Here is a 26,760-nt window from a genome sequence, read left to right on the forward strand (position 1 = left end):
ACAAACAATACGATTTGGAGAGGGCGCCAAAGCCCACATATCCGGTTCCTAAGTAAATTATAAGATTGAAGTTAACAAACAACACTTCCGCCGAGCACCGAGATAAGATCACATTAGCAGTTTGTATAAAGTGACGACATTATTATGGTAATTGTATTGGAATTTGGACAGGTGGTTTGTTATTTATTATGCACCAAATCAAGGAATAGTTTTTTTTTAAATGTACAACTGTACGGCTGTCAATTCAATTCGATTAGAAATGTCGATTTAATTTATTATTTAATTACAATCAATTTACCAATATTCGTCTCTTAGTGCAGCAGTAACTTAATTTTTAAGTGTGCGTGGCTTGCAAGAGTTTAAAAAAAGATTTTTTACCAACTGTTAATAAAGTTTTATAAAGCCCATTTACGTAGTACATAATATATTGCAGATATTTACAATAAACATAAACTTTGACCTTAATAATAATATTATGTCTCAACAAAACATTAACATAACATTTCATTGTTCCTATCAAATTTGAATAATTGGTAATACTGTGCACTCAAGCATGAAATGAAAAAATTACTATATTAAAATGAATGATTCACGAATAAAAATCTTTACCAATAATGTTATAAGTGCGAAAATGTGTCTGTTTATTTGGCTGTTACCTCTTCAAAGCAAAACGGCTGATCTAATTTTGATAAAATTGCTGATCGGTCCCGGAAAAGGACCTGTCCATGAAACGCTTTTTCGGTATAAAAACTGCCAGGATAGTTTTTATCCCGAAAAAATAACATTTTCGGTGCGATTAACGAATTTATGCACAATTTCTATGTTGCGGGCGATATCTAGAAAGTTTATAAAGTTGGAAAATCCTTCGAACACAACGAGAAAATTGCTCTACATAGTTCTTTCAACACAAACTAGATTTATTACCAAAATAACGTTACTATTATCGATTTAGTTAAATTTTATAGCCTGTAGGTATAATTGTATGGGTGAGCCTCAAATTGCTAAGGCTCCTACGGCGAGGAACGCCCTGTGTGGCCTTATAGTAATAATTAATTTCTATCCCAGATAACAAGATAGAAATTTGATTTGTATTACTTTATCTAATACGGTATATGATGCTTAGGACCTTGTTACACCTACCGAGTAGACGTCTGGTGAGACAGTGCAAATCGACAATTATATTGGCCGAGATCACTATCTCACCACTCTACTTGGTAGGTATCAGGGATGTTGCGAATATTCGCAACATCCCTGGTAGGTATAATCATTATTGTGATTAATTTTGTGAAAAGGCGTAACCGTTCTTTCACAAAAATTGAATAAAAAACGCCTGAGAACTTTTTTTCAGTTTCCTGCGTTTTTTAAGGTGTTGGAACAGAAATCAATTATTTCAAAACCTCGCTCAAACCGTGACTAAGAGGCTGTAAAGCAACAATGTTTTTGTTTGTTTCGTCGTCTGAAAAAGTGAGCCAGACTCCCGAAGTTTGTGAATTATCTTTCAGCGGTTATTTATTCGTGGCGAATTTCACGATGGAAGTTTTACGAGACAGGGCGTCGACCTCGCGTGACGTCATCACAAGCTTTCCTTCTGAAGACTTGATATTTATATTGATTTCTTATGTTTACGTGAATATTGTTCAACCAGGCAGGGCCTAGAGATAAGTTTCAAGCAATTATCGTAAACGCCAACTGTATGGGATTTGACATTAGTATTCGCTAGCGCAGTGATGACGTATGTCAAATCGCATACATTTTGTTGGCGTTTACGATAATCGCTTGCCACTTGTCTAGTAAGGCAGTTGTGTTCATAGATTTTGGTACTTTTGGTACCTTATAGGTACTTAAATCTAACTAAACACATTGATTCCTAGCAAAACACCCATAAGTTCATAACCACTCGTGTACGGAAAAATTAAACAGCGCACGTATTATTGCCATTAATTTTAACTCCCTTTCTCAGAACAGTAGACTCTTAAGCACTATGGGTAGTTTGATTCAAACCAGAGCTAATATAAACAAATAGCTTTAGGCTGGGACTACACGCATTCGAAGTTGCGGGTTTTTTTTTTAATTTTGAGCAGGTGTCATTGATACTTAAAATATTTGATTTAGGCTTTATCGTACACAAAATTCTGCACGCCGAGTTTAAGTACAACTGCGTTCCATCTTTTGTTTAGTCCATTTTGTAACCAACAGCAAATTAAAAACGAGTTAAAACAATTAAACAACAGAGTTTTGCCAATAAGAACGCGTGGGACGTTGGTTTGACATTTCGTAAATACGTATATCGTTTTGAAGTTTGACAGCCTACTGGACCGAACAAGGAATAAGCTGTTCCATGAAGTTGGTAGCTTCCCAAATTCTATTACATAATCATTACGACTACTAAGGGTTGATTCAGACCGCAAGACGTCTCACGCAATTGAAATCTGTCAAATCCATACAAAATGCCACGCCGCGCCTCGACTTGCCTCGTCGCGTTGCGGTCTGAATTGGCCCTAATGCAACAATGCACTGTATACTAATTTCAATGCTGTTTTTTCCGTAATTCCGGAATCCCGGCGCGTGTAGACTCAGCCTTACGCTCGGTAACTCTACCCGGGGTGCTATAACGCCGTCTTTCATCTCGACTGCCGCATTACCGACCTCATAACCAAGCGGGATCGCTTGTTGATTGACATGGTTCCGTATATTTGATTAATTGTCGTTAAACATACTGACTTATTGATTTTCTCGATATTGTCCTATAGAACTATTTATCTTATCGACAAGATTCACATTTCAGACACAAAAATAATCTCATGAATCTTAGGTACTTACAAAGAATGATTTATTTATATCAATAGTCAATACCTAATGTTATACAGTGTGTAACAAAAATAAGTGATAATACTTTAGTGTGTCTACGTGTTCTTAGAGTTCAGTGTGAAAGTAGCAGCTGTGAAAGACGAAATTTTTTTTCACTTTTGTATGGGCAAGGGCCCGAGCGTCACGAGTTTCCCCATACAAAAGTAAAAAAAAATATTGGTCTTTCAGCGCTGCTACTTTCACAGTGAACTCTCTACAAGGAACACGTACACACCCTAAAATATTATCACTTATTTTTTTTACACACTGCAGAAATAGGATTGTAATAAATCTGTAAGTAAGTGCGTCAAATCTATACTAATATTATAAATGCGAAAGTATCTCTGTCTGTCTGTCTGTCTGTCTCGCTTTCACGCCAAAACTACCGAACCGATTGTAATGAAATTTTGTATACAAATAGTCTAAAGCCTGAGAAAGGACATAGGCTACTTTTTTACTAGAAAAAAGGGTTGTAAGGGGGTGAAAATACAAAAATTTGTTAAAATTAAGTTAGTTCCAAAAATTCATACTAGATGGCGCCGTGCGTCTCTTACATCGCGCTAACGCTTGCCCAACATCTTTCTATAAGAGGTGGTATCATCATACATTTTATTTTTCGATTGTTATTTCTTTTATACGTTATTTAATAAGTCAGTACTTTATATTACATACAGTGACGTAACCTTAAACCTACCAATGTTAAATAGTTTATGGGTAAAGTTGTGTAATTGGGGGGCTAAATAAGCTTTAAAATTTGGCATAAAATATAAAGTTTAATTAAAAAAAATTAAATATTATGTGCACACTGCACAGCTGTTTTGATTTAAGGGGTACCAGGGTTTTTTTAAAAAAGCTTTTGACACCAATTTTGTTGACATCGCGCGCTATAAACTGAAGTTCACGCGGACGAAGTCGCGGGCAACAGCTAGTTATTTAATATTTAGATTTTTATTTAAAAAAAACTCTGACCTACAGGAACTCTAAAACTTAAGTAATAAGCGGATGTACGGTGACTGCGGGATACGTAAGCAATGAGCTGAGCTGTCACCTGATACGTATTCCGATACCTCGTGGGAGCACTGTGAAATGTTAAGCTATTCTATTGAAGTATAGGAAAATGTACCTTAAGTGTTTAGCTTAAAGGTCCTGTAGAGGCAGAATAACTCTGAACAATCTCATACATACAGTTTTATGTCTGTGCATCAAATAGTTACTACTGTACAATCGGACACCCGCAGCTTACTGCTTTTAGATCTTATTGTCAAGCATTATGATCGAAAATTGCTAAACAAGTTTGTCTACTACCTTCGCCTACGAGTAATAAAGACGTAGGTATATTGTTGACAGTTCAGAATGGAAATATTGTCTTTATATTGTACTTGTAGAGGACAGAGGCCTTACTCCCGAAACTGATATCGATTTCGATTTTTGATTTCAACGGTTTTTTGACATTTTTTAGACATATTTTAGATGGTTAAAGTGTCAAAAAACCGTTGAAGTCGCAAATCGAAATCGATATCAGTTTCGGGAGTAAGGCACCAGGTTTTCCATTATACGACCTTACATAACAGAATCCATACTTTCATACTAATATTATATATGCGAAAGTGTGTCTGTCTGTCTGTCTGTCTATCTGTTACCTCTTCACGCCCAAACTGCTGAACCGATTTTGCTGAAATTTGGTATGGAGATACCTTGACTCCCGGGAAAGGACATAGGATACTTTTCTACGACGGGAAATGTACGGTTCCCGCGCGATAAACTAATTTTGGCGCAACGGAGTTGCGGGCCTCATCTGGTTAATAATATTTACAGCTAAAGAGCTTTTGGTCTAAGAGCCTACTTTTAACTTTATTTGACTACATGACGCAGGACGATTTTACGGGATAAAAAACATCTATGTTCCGGGCCTCAAAATATTTCAAAATCGGTTCAGCGGTTGGGGGGTGAAGAGTTAACAGACATACAAACTGATAAACAGAAAGACACATTTGCATTTATAATATTAGCATGGAATATGGATAAAATCATAGCAGAATTTTGTACTTACTGCCTATTAATACACAATACATAATACTTTTCTTTACTACTATCACTGAGTTATAAGAGTTAATAAGTGTGCTTGCCTCCCTTTATCTGTATTTTTAGCAGGGGGAAGTTATTGAAATATATTCCATAAAACTACTCAGCAATAATCTGCATACGAAAACAGGGTATAAAAACTTTACAGTGCCAATTCCCCTAACTCCGGATCGCTGCCCCCATGAAATTCACCACAAACAACGTACTTGAGACTGCGATACGATCTACAATCTACATAATATTTATTAGACGACGCTTGCAACTCAGTTGCGCCAAAATATCGCGCAGGAATCGTATATTTTCCGGGATAAAAATAAATATTACAAATTCCGGGATAAATATATTGTCCTCCCAGCACTCAAAGTTTTTCCATGAGGCATTCCGAATATCAGCAAAATCGGTTCAGCGGTTTGGGCATGAAGAGGTAAATGACAGACAGACACACATTCTCATAAAGCATTTATAATATTAGTATGGAAGTCTGGATATCGGAGCTCGTACCAAAATACTTGAGCTTAAGGACCTGTTTCACCACTTCCTGATAAGGTGCCGGATAGGCTATCCACAACTTATTTGACAAATGCTTTATACTCTATCTGTCAAGTTAAGTTGTGGATAGCCTATCTAGCACTTATCAGGAAGTGGTGAAACAGAGCCTTAAAATATTTACAAAACAACCGGTTAAATCAATTACTATGATTAAACCGTAGGTGTTTGTAATTAATGTGCCTGATAATAAGGTCGTATATGGTCCGGTGAGGCGCATTCGTCAATCAGCTTTCGTGAGCTGCCCACGCGTTCATTTGTTTATATTTAATTATTTATTAGGAGCCATTGTTTCTGTTTACTCTATTATTTCAGGCATTTACGGGCTCGCGTTCATTTGAGAGACGACTGAAGACAGATTATATTCTTATACGAAACCAAAACACATGAAAATGCATAACACGCAACACCATTGCGCAAAAATTCATTTTTCGCGCAAGAACCGTACATTTTTCCGGGATGAAAGGCATCCTATATTTTTTTCGGGACTCATATCTCATACCAAGTGAAGAGTTAATAGACGGACAGATAGACAGACACACTTTCGCATTCAGTCTGTCTGTCTGTAGTAAGCTGTAAGACTACACTCTACAGCTACAATGGGCCTAACAAAATACTAAACTCTACCATGTAGAGGCATTTCAAAGTTGCTACAAAGATGCTTGTAGATATGTCACAAGTTATATGTGACATATCTACAAGGATCTTGTGACACTTAATAACACTGTCATGGAGGCGTAGACTTTACCTCAAGTGACACCTGAGTTATAGTTCACATTTCGGCCACTTGCAATTTTTTTAAATGAAATAAGGGGGCAAACGAGCAAACGGGTCACCTGATGGAAAGCAACTTACGTCGCCCATGGACACTCGCAGCATCAGAAGAGCTGCAGGTGCGTTGCCGGCCTTTTAAGAGGGAATAGGGTAATAGGGGAGGGTAGAGACGGGAAGGGAAGGGAATAAGGGAGGGTAGGAAAGGGAATAGGGTAGGGGATTGGGCCTCCGGTAAACTCACTCACTCGACGAAACACAGCGCAAGCGCTGTTTCACGTCGGTTTTCTGTGAGAACGTGGTATTTCTCCGGTCAAGCCGGCCCATTCGTGCCGAAGCATGGCTCTCTCACGTCAATATGGGTCAATTCAGACCGCAACACGACGAGGCGAGGCGAGGCGCGGCGCGGCATAAATTTATATGGATTTGACAGATTTCAATCGCGCGAGACGTCACGCGAATCTGTCAAATCCACATAATACTCTTGATACTACTTACTAGGATGACATTGACATTAGAGCGTGGGTGCAAATCTACTGTCCCTCAAGTAAATGGCATCACGAGTTCTGGTTTTAGCCAAGAGCCAAAACATTATTGTATTATTGTACTCAACGTGAAAGTTTTTTTTTTATTATTGAACCAAAGAGTCAATCTTGCCTTTGTTAAATATACCTATGTATTATAATAAAATATCTAAAAATGTATTTTTCAATATAGTTAGATGAAAGTTGCAAAAGTTATTTGACTTCTTTATACTGTTTAAGGTTTTTTTAATCACAAAAAACTTTCATACTTTTCTTCGTGTCTAAAGACTCTGTAGACATGAAGAAAAGTATGAAAGTTTCACCAATTTAAGCTCTCGTATTCCAACACGAGTGCTAATATCTCGTTTACCAATTTGAGGTGGAATTAATTAGAACAGTAAGTAGAGCATTAGTTGTTAGTTACACTAATAGTGCTAATTTATGTGTCGTTTTTTACCAAATTCCAAAAAGGATACCACTACCATTCTAAATTCGAAAGTAACTGTCTCTCTATTTATTACCGCTTCGCGCTTGATCCTTTAAATCGATTTTGATAATATTATGTATTTAGAATGGAGATAGGTATGTACTTTAAATCCTGGAAAATGGTAAAGAATAGTTTATATTGCAAATTATGATGCTTGCGCTACTAAAGATTTTTGTCGCAACTAAGTTGCGACTTGCGAATAAAACTTCAGTGTAGAATAAAGTCTAGACAAGGTCATATTCTTTGAATATTTTTGTGTCTGCTATCTACTAGATAGTTACTTCTGTAGTTAACTGTCAGTTGTACAAGTATACTAATTAATTTAGGGAGAAAACTGATGACGTGCAATCAGCAGGGGGTTTGTCGCGTAGCGTGTGCGAGTGGGCAGACTTTGTATAATTTCAAGACAAATACATGACAGCAAGGCGCTTTTTCTCGTGTCTTAGATAAAAAGATAGATCGTTTATTTGATGATTACACGATCTTGAATACACCAGGGTATATGTAACTTATGTTAAAATTATCAAATACAATTTGATCAAGTACCGTAGTAAGTAAGTACCTTATGAATAAGAAACATAAGACCTTTTTTAATTTCTGGATCGAAGAATGCATGTTTCAAGACTCTACAAAGATAGAGATTTTTTGTAACTCATAAATTTGGGTTGTTACTATTTATTATCATGTGTATCTGACTGTCTATCTGTTACCTTTTAGCGTTTAAACAGCTACATCTGTTTCGATTAAATTTACCCGAAAAGGACTTCGGATAGGCTTTTACGGTTACCTTATGATAAACTATTTCGGCGCATTTTCAGTCTAGTATTAAACAATAATACTCCTTTTTCCCAAAAAAAAAAAAAGATTATACGAGGTAAACATGAAATAAGGTCAGTAATGATTATGAATAATTAATTATGAAGATAGTGTGTGCTTCCGTGGCGCCGCCGGCCGATACGAAAGTTCAAAAGTAACGAGTTACATGTGTACCCGCTGCGCCCGCGCCGATTGATCTTACACTCCTCCTTTTTGTCCCTTTGGTACAAATTGCCATTCTTTATACTTATGAATTCTGATAATAATACTCAGTAATTGAGTTGATATATTGTGATAAACTGATGACACCAGCTTCGTTTGCTCAGATGTTTCGCGCAGTAAACTTATTTTTGCCGCAAAAAACTAATATTTCCCGCAATTCGAAATGTCTCCATAACAAATTTCATCCAAATCACTTTAGTTCAAGCGTGTTGTTGTGCGGACAACATCTACGGCTATAGTTAGGAAGTTAAAAACATCTTAAAGCAGTAAGTATCATGCTTATGGCTCTAAGATGTTTTTAAGCTTGCACCATATTCGTGACATTTAGTTTATTTTAAACATTAAAATACCTTAGTATAGATATTAATAAAATATTATTGCCGTATCCTTTTCTTTTATCCTTCGTGTTTGTTGTTTTAGTAAAGCTCTCCTTGTTAACAATTTCCGTTTGTAATAATGAGAGCTTTTTATACGCTGGTGTTGACATATCAGACAAACATTGTGCACTTGGTTTTGAATACATTCAAATTATATTAATTTTTGGTATGATGCATAGTTTCCTTGCTCAGAATAAAACGGCTGTATGTTTAAAAAATAGGTTTGTGTATTTTTAATTCCAACTCTGAATTTTTGTAACAGCGAGCTTTTGTATGATTGGCAGATTTTTTGGCTTTGATAGAATGACTATTATAGTGATCTACATAGCTAACTAATAATATCGCACTAAATGTAAATAAACTAAATGTAAATAATATCGCAGAAAGAGTGTCGAAATGAAAATGAAATGAAATGAATTTTTCCAATAATAATTTGTCACATTTTATTCATTTTCTAACCTTTTGCAATGGTGCGATTGTACGCCACCATACAATCGATTTCCACGGTTTTGCATTCGTTGGAAAGCTCTCGAGGCTCCGTGAGGTCTATAGAAAAATAATCAGAAAAAAACTTTAAGAGAAAAGCAGGAAAACAGGGAAAATCATTTTATGGTAAAACAACGTTTGCCAGGCAAGCTAGTATTTTATAACAAAATGTTTACTACTTAAATAATAATTTTCCGCTTCCAAACCATTAGGAAATGTAGGTAACCTTAGCACCGTTAGTCGTGGGCAGCTAATGCAAGTAATTAATCACAATCAATACTTACCTTGTGAATTAAAATATTCAATTAATTTTATTTGCTTATCTAAAGAGCGTTTAAATTAATAATTTATCATGATGTCATTACGATCTATGGCAACAGAGCTTAAAGAAAATTCTAAAGTTCAAACGGCGAATCGAGATTGGAGACACAATACTTCATAAAAATGTTTAAAATGATGAAATTCTACGCCGCGTTATTACAAGTGATATATAAAATGTAATATTAAGAAAACATCAAAATCGATAAAACACAAATAGGATCAGAATGTTTGAGTAGTTTGTTCTAGAGAATAGATAAACAAATTGCTAGTTGTGGAAAAGACATTCCTTGCAACAACTAATGACTCAAAAATAATAGTTGGATTAAATATTATTATATTTATTAATTAATGCATAAAGCTCATTACAGCTTGTTCATAACAGTTTCATAAATACATAAAAATTAAAAAGCTCTCAAACAAGGAGTTAAGAGATAAAACAAGCACGAATTAAAATTAAAGTAATACGCCTAATAAAAGTTAAGACGTTTTAATTTAGATATTTATGTCTCGTCTAAGTGTCTACATGAATAAATTAAGAACAACATACATAAATCTATTTGAGGTGTTACTTTAATCTCGAGTGGTTACTTCGCCTGTTTAGACTCAAGCGCTTCCGTTTCAAGTTTAAAAACATGTTGTTTTAGATAACAGCTATTTTAATATCCATAATAGTAATAATAAACATTTTATAAGTCGATGATTTGAACAATTTTGATGAAAATCTGTTAAAAAAGCAGACATAAACTTAGCTACGACCTACAAAGAAATGAGAATTGAGAACATTCATTCTTCTTCTGGTCGTGGCTTAAGTTACCGACAACGCACTCTGTAAACTTGTTTTATTGAAGTGATGGTGACAAAACGTCACGTCGGGCGTCACGGTAAATAGGTCATTCAACTCGTTCGGATTATCCAGAAGCGGTAATTATCGACCACCCACTAGTCTTTCCCACCGCGGGTCATGTATTGTGTGCTGTTGTGATTAGACCCTGAACATCCGGAATAAATCGACGACCAGTTAAAAATATCACCCAAATGCATTCGAACGCACCTCGTGTTACGAAAATAAGTACCTAACAAGGAGACCGAGCTTTGCTCGAATTATCTTGTACTAGTTATATCATTTTATCTCTTACGGAAGCTACATACCATAGAAACGTATTACCATTCTACATCCAGACATTGTTGAGAAAACTTTCCTGAAGAAAGTAGCTCTGAAGGCTAAAACTATTATTACTAATCATGGTGATATAGGGGGAAAATATAATGCCTTGAAGAACATACAGACTATTGTAGAGGAATAACAAAATTTTCTTTACAGTGTTAAAACAAACTTACGTGGGGGAGCCATGCTTCGGTACGAATGGGCCGGCTCGACCGGAGAAATACCATATTCTCACAGAAAACCGTGGCGTGAAACAGCGCTTGCGCTGTGTTTTGCCGAGTCAGTGAGGAGGCCCAATCCCCTACCCTATTCCCTTTCCTACCCTCCCCTATTCCCTTCTCATCCCTTCAGTACCCTCCCCTATTACCCTATTCCCTCTTAAAAGACCGGCAAAGCACCTGCAGCTCTTCTGATGCTGCGAGTGTCCATGGGCGACGGATGTTGCTTTCTATCAGGTTTGCTCGTTTGCCCCCTCATTTCATTACAAAAAAAACTAGAAACTTATTTATTTATTTATTATTTCTTAAAATATGTGAAGGAATTTCCGAACGATGTATGTATTCAAATGTTCCCTGTTCGAGTACTTACTGCTACTTACGTCATATGACTTCTTGAGAATTTCAAGCAGGCTCGTGTCGTTTCCTCCCAGCTCTGAGTCACTCCTCATAATACCCTCTAATTGCCTCTCGTGATTCCCTCTCAGCAAATAAGCGATGTTCGTTACACTCTTTTTAATTTGCGCATGATTCATTATGGCGCGCTCTTGGATGACCTTTATATCTTCTAATCGTTGTAATCGTGTGGATCGTAATTTTTACTAATGTAGTAGGCATAAAAGTAATTTTTTAAGAAATAAATTAAAAATTAATAGTCAAAGCAATATTTTGCGCATTTTAAAGTAATTTCGTTCGGCCCAAAAGCCATCAAAACTCAGGTAAACAAAAACGTAACCTAAAACTTTCATCGCGGTTCCGCATCACACTTCAAAAACACCAGAAAACCAGTTAACAGTTAAACCCATAATAATGGTGTTATGCGTTAATGTAGCCATCAAAATAGTTTACAACCCTGCAACTTGCATCACGCAGAAGTAGGCCAAGTCTTAAAAGAGTAACCTTACGTACGGGCATACGGAACTGACATGGTTTATTTTCATACGTGCCATTATGATATCATTTCTCCATTTTTGTGTTTAATGTTTTATAAATAAAGAGGTACGGACTACGGTGCTGCGGATAAACTGCAAATTTTTCTTTCATTGATCAAGTTCTACGCACAACGTAAAATGAAAGTATTCCTCCTTCTGACCAGTTTCAATTTTGCCTTTGTAGAATGCCTAAAAATATTTAATTCCAAATCAATTGACCGCAGTCCGCAACGATTAGAGACGAGATCTCTTTGCAGTGCCTAATGGCACTGCAAAGAGATCTCGTCCGACCGCTCGACCGATGTACGAGCTTTCTTGATAGTACCATGGAGGAAGTTGATTCCTATGCAATTGACAGACCAACTTTATTTGGTCGAATATGTCAATTCAATGTTAATTGTGATCTGTCAGCTGGGTTTGACGTAACGCAACCAAACTACTTAGGTCCCCGATTTGCATAGGAATAAACTTCTCTGATAGTACTATAATCCAGATTACTAAACAGGTATTACGTAAACTATACTTTTTTTTATTTATTTAATTTGGGGCCGTCTTTGGGCTCTGCGCCCATATCCTTTTTTTGCTCTCTTTGTATCGTTTTTCGCACCAAGGATAATTGAAATAATATTATTAATTATTGTAGTCCATCACAACATGGACTATTTTTTTTATAGTATAATATACCTAATATGTAAAAATAAACGTAAACTATACTTACTATGTAGTATGTACTCCAGTCTCCAGACTAAGAAAATAAAGCCAAATGTTAACATCAAGGTACGGGAATAGAACAAAGCTTTTAAAGGTGGCGTCTACACAAATAAGGGGCGAAGGAAATCCAAAAATCTATGGGGAGTGAATGCCAAATTTATGATCGATCGTTTCATTAACACCCTGTATATGGCAACTATTATATGCTAATGTGTTACGTTGAGTAATATGTACGTGTTTATATCGAATATTAATGAATTAGTCATAGTGCGATGTCATAGATCAGAACCTTGGCTTGTAGAATTGGGACAACAGTTCCCATTAGGTAAAGTACTTGGTTGGTTTTCCACTGTATTTAAAGTAAATATTATATTCATCAACTTCATTTACGCAAAAGTTCTTTATCGTGTAGAATCAAAGTATCTCCATATTCATTCATTCATTCATTCATAATTCGTTTATTATCTCACCACATTAAGATCAAATACAATGTTATGTAGTACATACTCAACAAACTTGGCACTGGTTATGTGGGAGACTGGTGCCTAAACTAGGCGTAGCCTGTATTTCAGGACACCAGAATTATATATAATTTATTAAGTTAGTTATAATTTATTAAGTAATATAATTTATTAAGTTTCGTCCGTAACTTTTCATGGCTTATTTAAGCTTCACACTATTTTATGAACAATAATTTTTAAAGAAAGTTAATTTCAAGATTTTTTCACCTAATCATAATTCAGATTTTTAGTTATTTTGTATAACTTGTAACATTATGATCATAATTTATTTAGAATCATAATTTGAAGTCTCCGAAAAAGAAAATTAAACAATATTCAGAAAATCGTATTTGCAAACAGTATTCGGATTATTAAGTTATCGTACAACGGATTAAAGCTTTCTTTGTTTGATGACGAAACGTTCGCCCACCGTCGAAATCGGCTTCACTGTCGAAAAATAGAAAGTTTATTTGAAGGGCCCACTATTTATCTAGGTCAACGCGATCTGCCGATTGCACCCGGGCTTGTTCCGATTCAATTCATTTCGATCTAAAAATAAATATAAACAAGAAATTAAAATTAAATAATTATACACTTTCCTTGCACTTATTCCACTTTATTTATAATATATAATGTATACATAATATAATGTATAATATTACTAGCTGTCCCGGTGAACTTCGTGTCACTTTAAAACCTTCCCTGGACTTCTACGAATATTTTAAGGCTTAAATTAGCCCAATCCGTTCAGCCGTTCTCGAGTTTTGCGCTTAGAAACACATTCAGCGACTCATTTTTATATTATAGATAATGTATAATTATTTAATTGAAGATGAATTTCCACTATGAAGTGACAGTACATTCAATGTCATTAGAAATTAAAACTTTACCAAAATATGTTGATTGTTAAAGTTATTGCTCGGTAATAAGTGTCATTGAAATTGGTAGCATTATGGCCGCCTAGTAAGCTTTGTTTGCACATTGCGCGTTTCTACAACGTACTCGTCGTTTATTAACCGACTTCTTTAATATTTAATTCTAGTAAGCTAATAGATAAGCTTTAATGTTTTTTTACGTAGAGTCTACCTATCTATAGCTTTTTTTCCTTACTATTCAAATTTCGAAAAATAGTGTGATTAAAAATCTACAACCACTAACATGAAACATGCTAATTACGGATGCTATTTTGAGACGATCGCGATATAGAAACGAGATCGGTACGACATAGCGCTATAAGGAACGGTGCTCGCGCGATAAATTACGTCCAATTAGCAAGTGTCAGCGGCACAAAAGCTAAGAGGACTTAAGCATTAACATATTTGCTTCCTAGTCTAAAAAGGGACAACTGGTATCGAGATAAAATCAATAAAGATGATAAATAAGGAGCTGATAGCATCAGTAGCATTTAGATTAGAGGCCATTATAGTTATTCAATATACATTTATTATAGTTATGGTGTTGATTCATGAGCATAATATTTTTTTTTGAACACCCTCAATATTTTGTGTCGTATTGTGTATTATAAACAACCGTGAACTATTTTAAATTATTTTTTATTATTATAATATTATGATTCTACTTAAATTAATAAATTTAATCCGGTGTCTCTACCTACTTAAATATTTATTTCCATTTTCGAAATAGTAGAAAGCAAAATAGGCATGACTATTATAGTCTGTAAGGATGAATAGCGATACGTAATAAGGACGCCAAGGAACAATAGTTAGACAATACGATATCGACCCATCTACTTAATTTCGAGTAGACACCTTTGTTCGCGGCCATTTCCATAAATTACAAGCGATTCTCTATGGCGGTCTTGTAAAAAACGTACCTGCTATTGTCATGGTGAGAAGGGACGTGTCGGCCACGCTTCACAAGGGATTTAACCGATGTTTAAGGGCTCCGAGCGCCATACGTCAAGTTACAGATTACCACTAAGGGAAAGAACTATAAAAATTTACCACAGAATTTGGCTTTTATTGTTATTGTTTTATGATATTTATTAGTTTATAGAAGTATAATTCAAAAAAATTATAGGTACTTAGTCAAATTGCGATTAGTAGTTTCGTTAGCTTTTATATCAAAAACGTTTGACATTTTCTATCACAAGCTTCTCGGTGTATGCATTTTTACTTTGCTGTCGAAATTATCGGATCACATTTAGGTACACTGATTCTAATAAAAATGAGGTATTTTGATTAGAATCAGGGTCTTCTTTTTTATGCCTTTGAGGCAACACCAAAATAGCTTTTATATTATGCATACGATGCTATCTCTAGTTGTCGGCTTTATCCAACTTTGGTCCCAATTAACGGCTAAGTCGCCTCGCAGCTAATTCTTGGGGGTACCCAGAAGCTCATTGTACTATTTGCGTCCAATCAGTTTATATTTTGCCGACTATGGTAGTGCCATATTTGGCCATATGTTTTATTGTAAAATGTTCCTAATTGACTGAATTTATTGCTTGGAAAAGCCCAGCATGTTGTCTTATCAATTGTAAATGTAATGGAATTGTTATTGGTCAACGATATTATATTATGTTAGTGTATCTTGGAACTTAAAGTTTTATATTTTAGATTTAAGCTTTAAAAAAATTGTCGTCCTCAAATCAATATTTAAAAATTAATTTAGGAACTCTACATTCTATAGCAATTTTCGCTTTTTGATTATAAACTTTCATCCTATACTTTTTAACAGATTAACTAACTAACATAAAAGAAAATACATCAGACTGACTTCATACTTGACCATACGAATCATTGTACGGATTTCAGTATTCAAATAACTTAAACCGAGCAAAACAATAATAGAGTCAAACCACATAACACTTTTCTCATACAAAAGTGTTGAGTGGTTTGTTTCTAAGGACAAATACATGTAAACTTACATGTATACAGGGTGTAACAAAACTAAGTGATAATACTTTAGGGTGTGTATGTGTTTCTTGTAGAGAGTTCACTGTGAAAGTAGCAGCACCGAAAGACCAATTTTATTGTGATTTGTGGCAGAGGCAAGCGCCCCTGTAGCGTGACGAGTTTTCCCATACAAAAGTGAAAAAAAAATTGGTCTTTCAACGCTGCTACTTTTACAGTGAACTCTATACACTTTAGGCCTTAGGGTGTGTATGAGTCCCGACTCATACACACCCTGAGGCCTAAAGTATTATCACTTAGTTTTGTTACACCCCGTACATTTAATTTGTGCTTCAGATATTCCTATATGATATGCTAGCACACTAGTGCGTAACGTACTAACGTTGGCTTGCTTCCCACGTTCATATTGTACCATTGACAATCGCTCTGCCTCATCTAGACTATTTACACTATTTAGTGTATGTTGTCAAGGTTGTTTCGCTATTTACATAACAATTCTATAATCGTTTAGGTACGGTTTAGGAGTCATTGACCATATTATTTAATTGATTTAAGTATAAGTTTAATTGATAAATAACAAAGCTGCGAAAAATCTGAAATCAGTCTTGTTTTATCCAAATCCAAAAAAGGAAATAAAAATTGTGCTGTCCACCTTTTTGGGTGGATCTTTCTTGGTTTTATTACGGTTGAAGTTCACAACTCTGAAATCGAGGGTCATGTCGTGATCCAAAAGCGACAAGTAATTTTTTGCTTTTTTGGTTTTTAAAGGCACAATAACAATTTTGTATTTCCATTTTGGTGGAGCCACTTTTATCCCTTTTGGTTTTTAGCGACACAATAAATATTCAACTTTGACCTATTGGAAATCGAACTGACATGGGAGAGCCATGCTTCGGCACGAATGGGCCGGCTCGACCGGAGAAATACCACGGGATCACAGAAAACCGGTGTGAAACAGCGCTTGCGCTGTGTTTCGCCGAGTGAGTGAGTTTACCGGAGGCCCAATCACCTACCCTTTTCCGTTCCCAACCCTCTCCTATTTCCTTCCCTACCCTCCCCTATTCCCTTCCCTACCCTCCCCTATTCCTCCCCTATTAGCCTATTCCCTCTTAAAAGGCCGGCAACGCACCTGCAGCTCTTCTGATGCTGCGAGTGTCCATGGGCGACAGAAGTTGCTTTCTATCAGGTGACCCGTTTGCTCGTTTGCCCCCCTTATTTCATTAAAAAAAAAGAAAAAAAGAACTATAAGTCACAACTCACAACTAACCTGTAATTCCTGGTCAAAGTCGAACTCTTAAGTCTTTAAGAAAACTGCGACTCTTCTGTTCAGAATAAGGCCACCACGGATGGTCAGCATTCTTTTATTTGATTTGTATTGTAAACCATATCCCATATACCATCTTAAAAAATCTAATTACAGAGTACGTGTACGGAGCTTACGGCCCGATTCCTCACATAGTGCATAGTAAAACTACAAACAAGCGACAGTGACATTATTATTTATTTTTAACAGCTCCAGTCGCCGGTTAAATTTAGCTGACACGATTAGTTTGCAAGACACTCGCAATTCTAAATTTAACCTGATCACGATGACGCGAGCGTCATTTTATTTCCGTCGTAACTGCTTGCACATGTGGATGGGGGAAACGTGGTCCCACATACCGCGAAAATGACATACCACATAAGACCCGCATGCATAAAAGAGCTTGACAGAAACTATGGAAATAATATCATCGTATCTAAGACAATTTAAGGAAAGAAAAACTTAGGTTGCGTTACCACCAAAGCGAGAAATTTCTTTTTAATATCCAATAGAATCGCCGCGCGAGGTCAGGCGAATGAAGCGAATCATTTAGTTTTCAAAAATATTCCTCTTAACGCGACCTGCGATCCTTAAAAAAATAATAAAGCAATCAAGCAAGTAATTAGCTGGTCGTCGGTTAAAAAACAATTCGTTCTAAATTGAAATTGTAACATTCCACGTTCAAATGTGGAAGTTCATAGATGCAACGGCCAGTCCCACTCGTATTGCTACAAACACGAGTGGGCCTGTTGACATTCGCCGATCGCCCCACGCCGTACGCCGTACGCGTGAGAAACACTCGTTTTACGTAAACATTAGATAAACGATATTTACGTTACTAAGTAATGTAATCCCTGTTACTTACGTTTCATTTAGTGATTATGTGAATTTATTTGTAGGCAGCATCGTTACGTATGTGACATTATATAGAACCTTTCTTCCTTTACTTTCAGTAGTATCTACACTATCTCATACATTGGCTAATATCATATTCAATGTTTATTTAAATTGATTATACTAATTCAAATGCTAAGCAGTTACTAAGTATTCGTAGCCAAAAGCACACATTTCTCCCCGAGGTAATGGACTCAACAGGGCTAACAATTTCTCATTTAATAGCTCCATAATCCTTTTTTTATTGGGTCCTTGAACATAAATTTAACGCGAGACATGATCAAGATACGGAATCGTTAAATCTTACGGCGACGCTAAACAACGACTCCCGTAAATCGAACATGGAGACAAGCGACACCACAAAGAAGGATTCTCAAAGTCCAGGATTTACTCTATCGGACGACTAGATTGTTTATAGCCTGATGTTGATAGTTTATTCACCAGTCAAAGTGTAAATCTGCTACAAAGAATCCAACGAAAATAGTTTTTTTTACATTTTTTTTACATTATCAGGGCTATTTATTTTCTATTTGTCTATAAATATATACAATTTGTCTGATCAGCCTTTGATGTAACAATTATGTACAAAATTTATGATATATCCAATATAAAATACCAATTCCAATAAAAAAAAATACAATAAATGATTTCACTAAAATAAACAAATGAAATAAAATAAAATTAAAATGTCAATTAATAAAAGAACGGCACAACGGTACAAATATAAGGGCGTACTTTAGGTACAGAGACTATCCTAATATCACAGCTTAAAGTAAGAACCTAATTATTGTTATTTTCACACAAAGTACTACCGTTACGCTTATTTACTACACCCACGATTGTCCTGCAAAAAGCCAGGAAGATATCCCGCTTTTTACCCTCCAGGATGGATGGCAGGTTCTCACCCGTTATCGATGTGCCCAATTTCTGCTCAATATCGTATCTATTGCTAGCAAAAATTGGGCACTCGAGTAGCAGGTAAGGAACCGTCTCCTCAACTCCTGGCTGACACAGGCAGGACGGATCCTCCTTCAGCTTGAATCTGTTCAAGTAGAAGGCGAATCCGCCGTGACCGGTCAGAATATGTGTGGTGTGGTGTGTGATGTCTATTTTCTGTACTAATGAAAATAGTTAGAAGTGTAGAAAAAAATGGTTACAAAATTAGAATGGAATAAGTGATGAAATTCTTGATGTTTAAGAAGAAATAAAAAATATAAATGGTACAGGAAAATAAATAAATAAAACTTGCAAGATATAACAGGTCTCACTCGGGCATCAAATATTGATATCGTCCTTCGTGCGGTTGCCGTCAACCGGTTCTGTGTCGAAAGGATGTGTAATATATTTTTTATACTCCTCGGAGGCTCGAAAGATTAATTGTTAGGATGTTACACGCGAAACGATCAATGATACGATCTTTCGAAAGCAATGCGAGTAAAAATCGTTGTGATCGATGTGTTTACTACAAAGATTTTTTGCAGTAAGAAACAGAAGAATAACAGTAAAAATGTAAAATTTGAATGAATGTTATCAAAGTCATCTTGTCCTATTAACTAGATAGCAAATGATAAAATATCTGTAGCAAACATTGCTTAGTAATAATCTTATACAAAAGGCCAACGGCTTTGTAGAGAAATATTGCAGTAAAATATTATAAATAGCTATTTCAAGAAATATAAATTATCCACTCGAAACCGATCCATCAGCCCATTTTAGAACATTATTTGCGTAATAACAAGATCTAAGGAAACAATGTTTTGCTCTACCTTAATCTCCTGTATCAATACTTTATTTATAGTGCTATAAAGCGTTAAGAATCCTGGCTTCCGTCCAGAGATTTCATAGGATAGTAAAGTTCAGTTGCAGCTAGGGTTGTCCAATTTGATATAACTTGAGATAAATTTATCAAATCTTTCACTGCTAGTGAATTAATAACCACAGACTGACGCTTTTGCACATAGGATTTTTTTAGCCTATTCAGGTGTAGATATGCTTTATTCAATTTTGAATCGGATTAGTCCTTATTGTTGCGTGAGGCTTTAGTCAGTCTTTTTTAGTATTTAACAGCCCTATTTGAGGAATGATCCCAGCACTGTCGCCCACACAACGGGGGTCGATATCTGACTAATGCATACCAGTATTATTTACTCGGAACAGGTTCTGATAATCCGCAAGAGGCTCTTGCACTGTTTTATACTGCCTTCCAATTATTTATCGTCTCTCATATTTTAACTAAGTGCAAATTTTATGCAGCTATTTGTATGGCGCTCGTAGTGGCCATAAACTTGTAATGTTAGCTTGAGTGGTTTTATTAATTTTGTAATGTATCTGTCTTATAATTTACCTAATTCGGTTAATTTAAAATAACTGATATGATCAGACTTTTAAGGCTCTCTGATTAGCATTGATTTTTTAAATATTTGATTATTTTTATACACAATCAACATCAAAATAGTATTGTTATAAATTAAAGTGTGTAATAGATCTTTCATAGAATTATTTATGAAATGTCTGCTAGAGGTGATCGCGTGTGAAACGAGAACGGTCTGAGCTATGAGGTCGGGCGACTGCGTTCTTTGTTTTATTTCTCTGTCGGATTCTGGATATGCAGGCTCCCTTCTAGGAACAATTTTATATAGATTGTCGACACGAATGTTTATTTGCTCGGTATCTTCGGAGCCGTTAAATCGTGTTATTCTTTCGAGTCGATTCAAAACAAATTTAATGGGTACTTTAGGCACTACTTTTAAAGTTTCACGGAATTCTTCTTAACTCTATTGTAGGGTATAAATCGCTTTTGTTTTATCACGCATGTAAAAGTTATTTCGAGAGAAAAGTTATCAGCGAAAGTGTCGATCGTCCAATTGAATTTAAACACGAATACTTAAGGGAATACTTAAATAGATAAAGATGTATGGATCCATTCACGATGCGTATCTAAAATTACCAGAGTCCAGCACCATAATAGTGCTTTCTATAATGTAGCTTAAACACCGTTTAGATATCATAGCGATACCTTAAGTAGTTCAGGCGCTTAAGATACAACTTAAATTCTAAAAATATACATGGATACTTGAGTTTAAGTGCACAGATAATACGATACCTCTTAATTAAAATTTAAAAGGAAATTAAATGAAGATAGAGCTAATTCTATTCACGCACATTAACTTTAAGTTAAAACCCGTAAAAAATTATGATACTAAAGGAAATACAACAATAAGGAGTGTAAAATAATTGAAAAGTAACAAGGAGATAGGAACTGTAGACAAGAGGAAGCAAAACATTGTTACAGCGTGTCGGCGGGTAGCGTGTACAACCCGTTTAATATTATTTTACCCCAGAGTTTCTACAACAATGGACTTTACTTAGTTGGAACAAAGCCTCTGATAGAGGAAAAATAAACCTGAATGTTGATCTGCGGCGAGTCACGACCGACCGCTATCGCGCCGCTAATGAGGGATCGTGCGAGTTACAGATATGTTTGTTTGTTAATCAAAAAGGTCAAGATTTGGTTCTTAAATCCTGTTCAGGATAATTCGGGTACCCGACGGGATAAAATGTTAAGTGAAGTTCGTATTTTTCTTGGAGGCTATTCAGCAGCTAAACGAAAAGTTGCGTGAGCAGATCCATACTACTGACAAAAAACTGGTGACAAGAAACAAAAGTTGTTTTTCAATGTTTGATTCCAAAATCAAATAAGTAAGTAATAAGGGACCAAATAAGTACTAAGGGATAAAAATAGCACTACTAGCATTGTTGATAGAAAGTACCATCGTGGAAATTGATTCCTAGGCAGTTGACGGACCAACGTCATTTGGTCGGATCATGTCAATTCAATGTTAATTGTGATCTGTCGGCCTTCGATCACTAATATACGATCGAAGCTGTCGGCTGAGTTTGACGCAACGCGACCAAACTACGTAGGTCCACCATCTGGCTAGGAATCAACTTCTCTGATAGTACATGTACTTTAACTTCGAAGTTTATTTGTTACCAAGTACTATCAGAGAAGTTGATTCTGCGTAATTTGGCCACGTAATGCCAAACCCTGGATGGGTTTGACATAAAGATCACAGTCATTGAATTGACGTAATCTAACCAATTGACGTAAGTCTGTCAACTGCATCAATTTCTTCGATGTACATAAATTAAGTACTCAATAGCTATGTCCACACTGTGCACTTTCATCTTCAATTTTCGTCATCAACTTTCATATTGGCGCATTCAATAATTGAATGCGTCAAGGAACTCAACGCCATTATTGTCATTTTTGAAGTTTTGGATACGGTCAGAGGGCATGCGTCGCGGGCATGCCTCACGTTCGCTGTTGACTGCGCTATAGCGCAGTGCATTATAACGCATACCCTTGACGAACAAAAAAAGGCACAGTGTGGACAAAGCTATAGAGAACACAGTGCCTTGTTCAGATGTTTGTAAAAATAGAACAGTATAGTATTTACCAAACAATGAGTTTCCTAGTTATAATATACGTGAATAGTCAAATTACAAACCCAACTGCTCCTATTGTACTTCTTCATGAAGTGTGCAAAGAGAAATACGATATCTTTTATGTTAATCTAACCAACGACGTTAACGTTACAAGCGATATAAGACCACGACAAAAGTCGTGTCCATTCAATTATGGTCACTTAATTGAGAGGTTTCAAGGGTCATTAATGTTAGAAAGTCATTGTTTATGATTAGAAAGGCCGAGGAAATAACATTTATATCAGCACGCTAGTTTATGGACGTCTTTTATAATTTATACCCTTGACGTCGCGTGCGTAGGCTTTGATGCGAAAGCAGATTTTCTTATAAAAGCTTTGATGGTTTTGAACCATTTCCAAACAAAGGAGGTTATGTTATGTCTTGACTTATTAGACGAGAACAGGAAAACAATTTTGACTGCGTATTATTGTATAACAATTATCTCTAAAGCCCTTACTCTACCTAACATGCTTTATTATTTTACCCACATTTTACGAGAAGGTTCCACCGCTAATGTGTATGGTGCAATAGACGTCAGAACATGAGTACCGAGGTGTGCAAGATGCAATATATTAAAAAGCACGATCATTTGCTGGGAATGTATAGAATACTTTACCTTTCACGGCGTAATTAGTACGTGCTTTCGGTGGATGTTGATCTATAGTTAACGATTTGTTAGCTTAACAGAGCAATAGATCTTACTCAGGTTCATATAGCAGGTAACAAATAGTTGCTTCGACAAAGAATCATTTGTTCACATAAAGAATTTTTGAATGGTCACCTTTTGACTTTTTAAACTACAATTATAAGGGTGCGTCCAGATTAGCGTAACATATGTCTATGACCTCTCAGGAGTCAGGATGTATCGTTTGAAATACTATCTTTATTCATATCTACACACATTCAAATTACAAGGTCATTGTCATGACTAGTCTGGACGCAACTTCACTTTTCTGTTTTAAACTGGACAGAGTACTGAATTCTTGGACACAAAATATATTTGCAACAAAGTAGTAAGAATTGTTGAGTCAAAGCTTGCGTCACTGAAATATCTTAATTATAATCAGGTTCGCAGAGAAAATATCTCAATTAATGTGCACACCATATTTGTAAACAGCTTCATGCATCAAAGGCGTCTCGGTGAATGTTAAACGTAGAGTCCTTTCAGAATTAATTTGCCTCTATCAGGATCTTTATTGCAATGATATAAGGACCGTTCTCATAGAAACTCCGAGACAAAATGTCTTCGAACCGACTATGGTTAAAATTCCACGAACGGCTCGAGGACTTTAATGAAAGTTTGTGTCGTGTAAATCTTCATTTACATAACACAAAGTTCTCTGAAGCACTTACCTATATCTTGACGGTAGTCAACTAGAGTGATGAATTTCTATTTACTTTTACATCAATATTGTCACAATGTAAAACTAAAAATATAGCCTCGTACTTCCTAATGGTTAAAATTCCTAATTTAGCGGGACCATAAGATGGATTTTATAAATTTCTCATATTTATATGAATAGTAACCCTTTCCTTAAAGAATCTCAAAGAGTACTCCCGTTATTTAAAAAAAACTGATCACTTTGTTCCTAAGCCGACTGAAGCATACCTAAAATATTCTTAAATATTATGTAATGATAGTAATAAACTTTGGACAATGGGCGGGGGTCCGGTATTCGCGGGGGACCACCGACGACGCGTCGACTCCTCGAACTGCCTACCATAATATTTACTTATAGCTCGTAAGCCCCACGGCACTCTTTAAATACACATTAAAGCAATAATTCAGTAGCAATTTAAATTTTAAAGTTTCTTTTTAGTCAGTTTAGCGGCAAAGTGTAAAAATTTTTATGTAAATTTTTGAAGTTCGGTTACGCATATTTTGTTCATCTCGATAAAAATCCATTTAGGTACCCATAGGTATAAGGTTTCTTTGAGTTAGCTTATTTAATGGTTTTCTTGTAATTTTAATGTCATTTAATTATCATCAAAAAGGCTTGGCGAAACACCAAACAAAAGAATGAATGGGCATTATGAATATCGCGTCTTTCAATCACGACGTATGATGAACAACGCATTCGTCGTCATTATATTTTGGGATGGTTCAAAAGATTTGTGTGGTCCTGTAGTAAGGTAGAGAGTCTTTCTCGAATTTAATTTATCATTAATAAATAATAATCATAACATCTGAATTTAATTCATTAATTTCATCATGCTCGTCATATTTTTGCCTTTGCGCTACTTTTACATCTCTCTCTCCTACAAAATTTTATGACATTCTAGTACACATTGATACTTAAAATTCTGTAGTGTCATATCACGTAAATCATACACGTACGTGTACATTGTTCATAGTAGTGTAACCTACTCCATACTGCATACATATTGTACACTGTGCAGTAAGCTCACGTCGTGTATGAAGTTGTTCGGCCTCCTTTAATCTCCAATCGGCCCTTTGATCTTCTCAATTAGTATAATCTAATAGTTCTTTAAATATATCACTTGCTTCTGGTTTATTTACTGTTGCTATTAAGTGACTTAATTGATAAAATATTTGCTCTCAAAATAGACATTCATTTTGTAAATATATAATAATTTATGTTACTTTACTCTCATATTTTGGTTTTTAGTTAAAATTTAAAAGGGTTGTTTATTTTAGCTTTTACTCAGTTTATATTTCGATGATTTTCTAAGTTTTAAGTGTAAGTTTAAAAATAGTAACTACATATTATTATTATATATAATAATATATTCTTTCAAAAACTTTTTACATCTGAGTCATCTTAACTAGTTCGCAACTTATCTACCCAAATTCTTGCTGTCCGCAAGGAATTCAGGAACCAAATTTATATCTTCCATTCATTGTTTGTCACCAAACTAACCGTGGCCGTTTTTATTGTCAAACTTATCTAAATGGTTGCAGTTCGATATCGACCGTCGGGGACGAGACGTCGCGATGAAGATTTATCACAAGGGTGAGGCCTTATCAAGGATACAAATAGGTGCCTACATACCACATAGGAGTGCCTTAAACGCTAGCGTTTCACTAATGGAACTATTGAATTTCTTCCCAGCGATCTGTTTACGTAGAGCAAGCATAACGTCAGCGACAGAAAGTATTACCATTATGTCTGTTTACATAATTTGGGTAACTTAGCCCTTATTTGGGCTTCGCCTGGCCTTGAAAATGATACAGCCAGAGCAACAATATTAAAAGTAAAAACGTTTTCGGACAAAATATATACAATTATAATTACCTAAACTAGGGTCTCAATCTTGTAAAATTAAAGCGATGAAAATACATTTATAATTTCCTCGTTTGCCACAAAGACAAATGTACAAAACCAGATCAAAGTAACCAGATTATTATTGAAAGCGAAACGCCCCTTTCACAAATGTGCATCCGTCGAAATGAAATGTAATTGAGTACGGAAAAGCGATTGTTTCGCATGTGGGTGCCAGCACCGTTACTTCTAATGAACCCTTTGTAAAATAAATTGATGATGGGGGTTTGACCGATTGCCTTCGTGAACCTGAGCCGCCCACGATCGCTGCGACTGTACCATTTGGACTGCAATCTTTTTAAATATCGTTGCGATACCGCGAAACAATAGTCTTAATTGAATTCATCCCGCCCTACGAGTTCAATAACCTCCGTGGGTGTCGAACTTGAAAGATCATAAACAATAGAGCGGCGATAGTGATAGTAACAGATAACGTGTCACGTAAAACTCGAACACGTTCGGAATTCGAATTATTCGATTCCATTTTAATTGGATTAGTTCACGAAACATTGGGATTTATTGTTGTAGGCCAAGAGGGACACGATAGACGGTTTCGAAAGACTCTCCCGTAACCAATATTAAATGAGCATGTGAATTCGATACCGAGGCGAGCGCGTGCGCCGTAATCGATTCGTTTCGATGTGATACATGATCATCGGTGCAGTCAGTTCAACAATTAATCTAATTTGGACTATCTTAACGACATTTTTATGGTGCTTATATGACGTAAACTAAAAATTTATGTTTGTAAAGATAGCGCCTAAAATTTTATTATATGATGAAATTGTTTTACTTAAATACAGACGAGCCATGCCACAACTTAATAATATTAATGATTTGAATGGAGAAAAAATAAGATAAACACAACATAACAACATTAATTTATAATCTACGAATAATAAAAACTATTTAT

At 35.6% G+C, this 26,760-nt stretch overlaps 1 protein-coding gene across 2 annotated transcripts in view; it reads left to right on the forward strand.

The window, feature by feature from the left end:
• LOC121733241 (integrin alpha-PS1) overlaps positions 1-26,760 on the forward strand; it is a 90,751-nt gene that overhangs the window by 53,803 nt on the left and 10,188 nt on the right. The window lies entirely within an intron of this gene.

This window comes from Aricia agestis, chromosome 13 (assembly GCF_905147365.1).
Source record: "Aricia agestis chromosome 13, ilAriAges1.1, whole genome shotgun sequence".
Classification (NCBI taxonomy): Eukaryota; Metazoa; Arthropoda; class Insecta; order Lepidoptera; family Lycaenidae; genus Aricia; species Aricia agestis.